Here is an 8925-nt window from a genome sequence, read left to right on the forward strand (position 1 = left end):
ATGACTTCTTATATCAAGTTCAAAGACAGCATCTGGACTTGAGGCTCTGTGTCATGGGGGTGAATCTTTCAGCTATATAAATCCTATTCAACCTTCAAGGTCTACATCTTTTACAGAAACTTTCCTGACACCAATAAGGCTCATTTGCTATACCAGACATTTTGGAATTTGATTGTATTTAGTTTTTTAGATGATATATTTGTGTTTCTCCTTAATTATGAAATTGTGTCACTCTACTATAAATTTGTTGGCAAGCTGAGAGGAGGCATAATAACAATACCTGGTATTTATTGAGACTTTAGTAGTTACCGTGTACTATTCAAAACTCTTCCATGTATTACCTCATTAATCATTGCACCACCTCATTAGGAGATGTGTTCTTTTATCTTCACTTACTAATGAAGCTACTGACGCTGAGAGAGTTTTACTAGCTTGCCCAATATTGCAAAGCTAGTTAGCAGATCCTTTTCTCACACTCATAACTGCTAGTCTATTTCAGAACTTTCCAATTGGTGTCCTGCAATACATTCAGAGGGAGTATTCAAAATACCAGCAGACCCCAAGCTTTGACATAACCTGGGAACTTGTTAGAAAGGCAAAATCTGCTATCTACCCTGCCCACCATGGAATCCGAATTTGCATTTCAATAAGATTCCAGGTGCACATTAAAGTTTGAGAAACACTGAAAGGTTTAACACAAACAACACAACATCAGTAGCAAGCACACAGAAGGAAGAAGTTGAGGAGAGTGCCCAGGGAGGGGCTGGTGAAGTCAGGGTACTGGTAGAAGGTTGGATGAAAAAAGCTATGTTTTTTTGTTTTTTAAAGAGTTATTTATTTATCTCTCCCAGCCTCCCCTGCCCACCACTGTTTTTGCATTCACTGTCTGCTCTCTGTGTCCATTCGCTGTGTATTCTTCTGTGTCTGCTTGTCTTCTCTTTAGGCGGCACAAGGAACCGATTCTGAGACCTTTCAGAGTGGGATGGAGATGCTCAATCTCTTGCACCACCTCAGATCCCTGGTCTGCTGCATCTCTTAGTCTCTCCTCTGTGTCTTTTTTTGTTGCATCCATCTTGCTGCACCAGCTCTCCGCTCAGGTCAGCTTGCCACATGGGCCAGCACTCCTGAGCAGGCCAGCACTCTGCATGGGGCCAGCTCTCCACTTGAGTCAGCTCTCTGCTCAGGCCAGCTTGCCTTCACCAGGAGGCTCCAGGAACCAAATCCTGGACCTCCTATATGGTAGGCAGGAGTCCAATTGCTTGAGCCACATCCACTTCCCAGCTATGGTTTTTTACTAGCTACTGTGGAAATATGTCAGTATTTCAACAAGAGTACCAGTTGTAGGTATTCATTCACCAAGTGGACATACTAAAGTGTTGTGAATAGGTTACGGATATGTCTTTGTATGTTGATCTCCTTACCTTTCTGAGCATTTAGGTAGAGCTCAGAGCCACCAGCACACCAAGGCTCTGTATGCACATCATGAATAGCCTATCTGGAGTGTTTGAGAAGGTAACCTGAGCAGAGGTGGGCTTGACAGTAGACCCCAAAATCCCAGAGAATATTGAGCATGATTAGGTACACACAATGCGACGGTTTGCTCGGTCAGTAGAGGTGGGGCCTGGCTGCGGACGAGGGGTCGGTCCAGCTCTGGACGAGGGGTCGGTCCCGCTTGGGACGAGGGGTCGGTCCAGCAGCAGACGAGGGATCGGTCTCACAAGGGGTTGCGCGGTTCGGCTGACAGGGTCGCCCGGCAAAGCCGGCGACGAAGGGATCGCCCGGAGAAGCAGGCAACGAACTGGGGACAAGGGAGGCCAGGCCCTTGTCGGGGGCTCTCAGGACTGGAGGGCGCACGGCAGAAGAACCACCGCGGAGACAAGGTAAACACGCAAGTCCACTTTATTGAGGGAGAGGCAACAGTTTTATAGGGGCTGGGGAAGGCTGATTGGTCGGAGCCACGCCCTGTTCTGATTTGTTGCCGGCGAAAGGTCAGTGGGCGGTACTGGACGGGGGAGGGGTGGTGGTTAGGGATTGGCTGTCGCTGTTGCTGGGGGAAGGGGCAGGATTTAGGGATTGGTGGCTGCTGTTGCTGGGGTGGAGGGCAGACTTGAGTTTCCCGCCCACGCCTGGCTGTTGCTGCTGTCGGGGGGAGGGAAAAGGGCAGACTGGATTTTTCCGCCCACGCCTGGCTGTTGCTGCTGTTGGGGGAAGGGAAAAGGGCAGACTGGATTTCTCCGCCCTGCGCCTGCGCAGGGAGAAAGAAGAAGAAGGGTGCCGCCCCACAGGCATCGTGTGGCACCATCCGGGAGGAGGGGCGGCCGCGGAAGCATGGCTGCCGAGAAGGGGAGACCCGAGGGCACTCTGCGCCCATGCCGAGCTCCCTTCAGGGGTGGCGGTGAGTCCGACCAGCCACCCTATTATGGGGGCAGCGGCTTGGCCTGCCGCGGCTGCTCCCCCGCCAGGCCAGCAAACCACACTTCAGCCCGAGGGGTGACCGCACACAATACTTGCTGCTTACCACAATTCTCTGAGAGCAGCCAAGGATGTTCTCTACATCTTGGACATTTACTTTTGCAGTTAGCTCTACGGTATACCCCCAACCATCCTGGACAAAGAAACCATGGTCCTGCTAGTGAAATTTGTATTGCAAATACCTAATGATTCAGGTGCAGAGGCCAGTGTGTAGGAGTTGGAGTTGAGGAAGTTGGTTTATCTATCAGCAGGTGCTCATAGCAGAACAGCTCCAGGGAGCCCTGAATCTCTGCCTTCACAAAGATACTTTTGCAGCTAATATGCCCTTTTAGTGGCATTCAGGCTAGCTGCAGGGTGACTGTTTTAACAATGCATGTGTATTCTACTAATTAGGGCATCATCATTATTTTGAAACACTTGATATGAACACATTCTGTTGGATTTGAAACCCATTTGCATTATCACAAGAAATTTCAACATTGCATTTGTCAGTGGAAAAATGAGGAGCTGCTAGCTTCTTTAAATATACTTTCAAATATGACAATTTTTTGACTAGTGGTAAAAATGGTTCTAAAATTTTTATCACCTACCAGTGTGAATACATTGTCTTGCCAATGGTCACTATCAAACATTTGAAAAGATCAACATTAAAAGGTCTTGAACAGGAATTGAGTGTAACCTTGTCAAGCATAAAATACGATATGAAAATTTATGTTCATGGAAGGTAATAGCTGAGTAAGATCCAACCAGATAGCCTACCTGAATATAATAACTAAACATCCTGTATGTAATACAAATATAGCTACCTGAAGACAGTAGAGAGTATACAAAAGCAGGCATGTTCTATTGGAGGGTTCAGGAGGAAGGGAGTTGTATGGAATTATTTCCTATTTTATAATCTGAGTTTATAATCTGAGTTCAAGCATGGTTAGCATGATGCATGGGATAATGCAGTTTCCTGGCCACAGGAACCAAAATATTGAATCTGGGGCAACTGTGGCCAATAAGGAGAGAGGCAGAATACCTGAGAGTGAACCCCTAAATTCTGTCTTCTCCTAACTCTGACTGACCGCCAACCTATGCTGCATGGAGAAAAATCAAAGCAACTCAATTAAATACTAAAGACCTGAATTGAGATCAGAGCTGCCAACAAGGAACAGAGTTTACAGTTCAATTCCAACCAATTTAATTGCCCACAAACACAAAACAAACACTTGTCAGAGAAAAATAAAAGAATCCAGAGTCTCTACAACTGAATATTCATCATATGTGGCATATAATAAAAAACACCTGACATACAAAGAATCAGAAAAATGAAACACATTCTCAAGACAAAATTGATCTGATGCCAACCCTAATAAAATCCAGATGTTAGAATTAGCACACAAAAAAATGTTTTTAAACAACTATTATAATTATCCTCTATGAAGTAAGAGAAAACATGCTGGTAATGAATGAAAAGACAGGTAGTGGAAACAGGGAAGTAGAAACAACATAAAAGAACCAAATGGAAATTCTAGAACTGAAAATTTAATATCTGACATAAAAAATTCAATGGGTGGATTTAAAAATATGCCAATGATACAGAGAAGAGTAAATGAACTTGAGGAAAGAGCAATAAAAATTATCCAATGTGAAGAACAAAGGAAAAAAATACTGAAAAATTAACAGAGCTCAGGAACCTTTTAAGTAATATAAACCAATCTGTAAACATGTATAATTAGAGTCCCCAAAAGAAAGTAGAGAACAAATGAGGCAGAAAAACCTTTGAAGAAATAATGGTTAAAATTTTCCAAATTTGATGTAAGACATAAATTTATTGATTCAAAATGCTCAGAAAACACCCAATAGAATAAAAGCAAAATGCACATTTTAGTTAAATCACTGAAAGTCAATCAATGATAAGGGAGCCAATGTGGCTCAAGCAGTTGAGTGCCTGCCTCCCACATGGGAGGTCCTGGGCTCAGTTCCCAGTGCCTCCTGAAAAACAAAAGCAACAAACAGCAACAAACAACAACAAACAACAAGCAAAACAAATGATAAAGCCAACTCAGGGAAGCCAATGTGGTTCAGTGATTGAGCTCTGGCTTCCCCTATAAAAGGTCCCAGGTTCAATCCCCAGCTCCCAGTACCTCAAGAAAAAAAGAAAAGTAAAAATCAATGATAAAAAGAAATTCTGAAAAAAACAGTTCATTAATCGATTAATGACTGATTTGTTGTCAGAAATCACAGAGGCCAAGAGAGTATAGAACAACATTTTCTAAAGTACTGAAAGAAAAAACTGTCACCTCAAAGTTCTATATCCAGCAAAATTTTTCTTCAAGAATGAAAAGGAAATAAAGGCCTGTTTAAATATGGCTAACATTAAAAATACTGACAGCACCAAATGTTGATGAGGATGTTAAGCAATTGAGTTTCTCATGTATTATTGGTGAGAATACAAATGTCTCTTTGGAAGCCGTTAAGCAGTTCTAATAAAGTTAAACATGCATTTACCTAGCAAGTAGTTCATAGTAGTTTTATTGGCCATAGCCAGGTATATGCATAAACAGGTAAATGCATAAACAGATTGTTGTGTTTCTATACAATGGAATATTACTGAGGAATGAAAAAGATCAAAATATTGGTAGACACAATGTAGATCAATATCAGAAACATTAAGTTAAACAAGAAAAAATGAAACCATGAAAGACTATATTTCACATTTATGTAAAATTCTAGAAAAGATAACATGACAGTGACAAAAATCAGGTCAGTAGTTGTCTGATGCTAAGAGCTAGATTAGGAAATCTACTGCAAAGAGGTGCGAAGGACCATTTGAGCATGACAGAGGTGTTCAATACCTTGATTGTATTAGTGGTACCATGACCACGTACAATTGCCAAAACATATCCAACTTATTGCTTAAAATGGATGAAATTTACTGCATATAGATTACACCTCAATAAAGTTGTGGATGATGGAAATAAGTTGTGTTGGTGGAAGGACACTTAGGTTTCTCATTAAAAATTTTTGAGCTCCAAACAGGAAGAAGAAGAAAATAACACCTGTGAGCAATGTTGACTCAAACCAGACCCTCAGCCACCACGAACAGCAAAGGTCAATATCCAAAGCAGCCACCCTAACCTGTGCAGCCTCCTGGGAATCCAGGGTACCCTCAAACCTTGCACTTTCCTCAGGCTCCACCCTATACCGATGCTCCAACCTGCTTACTCAGAGCTCTGTGGTCCAAGTTTTCTGTACCCAGGGGCCGCCACAGGGCCTACTATATCAGCTGCATGTCCTGGCACCTCGCTCTATCTTCTCATGGCCCAGTCTGTGACTATTGGACCTTTGGGATCTACAATCCCCAGGGCTTATTATCCAGTTGGTCCCATCTCTCCACCTGGCTCAGCAGTGCTGGTGGGAGGAGGCCATGACACAGGTGCCAGATTTGGAGCTGCAGCGGCTGCTGGCAACAGTCCTCCTCCACCCCCTGGATGCCTTCCCAGTGGCACTCAGCTTGCAGTCATGCAGGAAGCCAACGTCCTCGTAACTTAGCGGAAGGGAAACTTCTTTGTGGGTGGCTCAGAAGGTGACTACGTCATCTGGTGAGGAGCCAAGGTCACCTCTGTGCCGGGAGAGACATCACCTTCAGCACTTCCCACAATGTAACTGCTTTAGTCATATTAACCTAAAGCGGCAGTTTAGACACATGTTGTTGGGGTGTCTTTCTGGTGCCCAAACTTTCGGGCACTTTTCAAATTTAATAAGGGACGAAGTAATGGTAGCAGTATCTCCCTAAAGCATTTTGAGGTAGGGAAGTTGTCCATTCATAAAGTGAATGTGGGTGAAGCAACCCTAAGAATCTTCCTTTAATTCCTCTCCAGTAATACTGTACCATACTGGCCTTTGCTTTTAGTAATAAAACATCAAATTAGGTTTGGAGGGAACTTTGATCGTCCTAAGAATTAAAGTTGCCAAATTATTCTGATTGGTCTTTAATCTCCTTTAAGTCTTCAATTTATATTACTTGTTAAAAATGAAATGCATTAGTTGTCTGCCTTTTCTTTTCATCCTTTGTCCCATGTCCCACCCCTAACCCTACTCTTCCATTGCCTCCCGCCAGTCTACATGGAATCGATGGTGCGGGACAGAAAGCCAGTCAGACTGATTTCCTTCTCCCCACCTGTCATCTTTTTACTAGTCATTTACAAGGCTCCTCTGAAAAGCCCTCTGTGCCCCAAGCACAGACCCCATTACTTCTGCTTTTGCATCTCCTCAGGAGGGAGCCTTTTGGATGCTTCTCATAGGTTGCTTCTGCATATAAGAACATAACCCAAATTTGCTTTGGTGCCAGAAAAACTGAGCTTATGTCAGTGCAAACTGTACTGTAAACAGCAGTTTGTTTAAAATATGAGTGGCAAGAAGGAGGATGCATTTCAAAAGCCTGGTGACTTTATAGCCAAACTTTTAAAAATTGGTTACCATTTACCATCAGTGTCTGATGTGCCATGCATGGCTCCTAACACTTCCTCAGCTGGGTCAATGGTGTCATATTGCGACCTCACTACAAAATGACTTGAGTCCAGTGAAGTCTCATTCAGAGTTAAGAACATTTCTAGGATTCTTAATATTTTGATTTTTGTTTTCCAAAATTGGATTCTATTTTATCTAATAAATTCAGTTAACCTAAATTTGTGTTCTCTCCATGTGATGTTTGACTGGACCATTGACTGTTAATGGAAGTTCAGCATTGTGTGTCTCTCTCTACACTGTGGTGCACTTAACTTGTGGGTTTTTTTAATACTAAAAATGTAGAATAAAGACTATTTTGAAAATTTGAATAAAGTGATGAAGGTGCATTACAAAAAAATTTTTTTGAAAGATTGTGTTTGGATATTTTATATAAATTAAATACTTAATATCTTCCCTAATGCTTTCTATTTTATTTCTATTATCATAATTATACAACATAAAGAAAATACAATAGATTTTTCCTTAAACCTCCTGTAGGCATCCTCTAATTCCCTCCAGTTTACCTAAATGTTCTATACAGTTACCATCATTTTCTGTTGGATATTAGGACATGAAAACTTTGGGAAACAATACTTTCAACTTCCTGCATGAACTCCCCAGTGTCGTGAAACACCCATCACTATCTAGTAACAGAACATTTGCATCAGCCCCAAAACAAACTCCATACCCTTTAGTGTTTTTCTTTTTGAGTTCTACACTCTCATTTGAATTTTCAGATCAGAGAACTTGAGACCTCTCCCTTTTAACCCAGGATCATGAGCAAACAAATACACTCACGTGACAGTGAAGGGCCATGTACTCACATTGTGGCAACATCCCTTTGCAAAATTTTTTTCACATCTCAATCAAAAATGGGCTGCACACACATGCAATGGTAACTTCTAGAGTTGTTTTTTCCAAGATGGCAATTATTCTCTGGCTCAAAATCTGTCATCATCCTAGCAAGTCCTGCCATGAGCCAGCCTCAAGCCTCTGCCAACACTGTGTTCCATACACACAAATCCACTCTGGTTAATTGAAGTAGTAAAAGGAATTTATGGGATGGAATTGGGTGTTGGTTTTCAAAATTAAATAGTGTACAAAGTAAGCCTTGGGAGGGGCAGGAACCAAGGTATCTTGGGTAATTTCAAGCCTGGGAATCCCTAGTGAGTTTCTAGGTGAAGCCTTTCCAACAACTCAGCTCAGCTATATCCAGACATGGCTCTATCACCCAGATTTTAATTGATGGTAGAGCCTGATTGTGCTGAACTTTTAGCCAGACAAGTGGGGCTATATGATCAGCTGGACTACTAGGCTCTCATGGAATGATGGAAGGGTAGTTTGCCAAAGGAAAAGTGGACTTCTACTGGATGCCTGATATTATGCTTAGCTGATTTAGCCGCTAATTCATAATCATCAGCTATAATCATGCAAAACGAGACTGGAGATTTAAGCCTAAACATAGTGGCTGGTAGTCCTGAGAACCATCAGGCATTCTATCACCAATGTCTAGGGCACAGTGCATGGGGCAAATCAGTGTTTTCAGTCGGGGTCCATTAACAGAAGGACCCCAATCAGTGTCCTAGATGCCAGGATCATGTAGCTGAGGCTCTAAGGAACTCTGTGGAGATGAGATTACCAACCATGGCTTTGAACATCACTGTCCCAGCGGAGTGGGCAGAAATTTAAGGTAGGACTCCACGCCCTTCAGCAATCTGGAATGTCAGTTGGAGAAACTAAGAACAATAGAGTGTGGTAGAAAGAATATGGAGTTTGAAATCAGGCCACCTTGGTTTTATTTTCAGCTTTTCCTTTTCCTAGTTGAACAGACTCTGTTGAATTTAATCACTCTGCGCCATGTCAGTACAACAATTACTGTGAGTAATAAGAATTGCGTGATATAAAACAGGCACTGGAGATTAGAACCATCTCAAGAATTTAAATAATCTTAATTCT

At 42.3% G+C, this 8925-nt stretch overlaps 1 pseudogene; it reads left to right on the top strand.

Moving 5' to 3' along the window:
- The first annotated feature begins 5528 nt into the window (after window positions 1-5528).
- Window positions 5529-6066, top strand: LOC101426730 (DAZ-associated protein 2 pseudogene; annotated as a pseudogene).
- Window positions 6067-8925: the final 2859 nt, after the last annotated feature.

This window comes from Dasypus novemcinctus, chromosome 23 (assembly GCF_030445035.2).
Source record: "Dasypus novemcinctus isolate mDasNov1 chromosome 23, mDasNov1.1.hap2, whole genome shotgun sequence".
Lineage (NCBI taxonomy): Eukaryota > Metazoa > Chordata > Mammalia > Cingulata > Dasypodidae > Dasypus > Dasypus novemcinctus.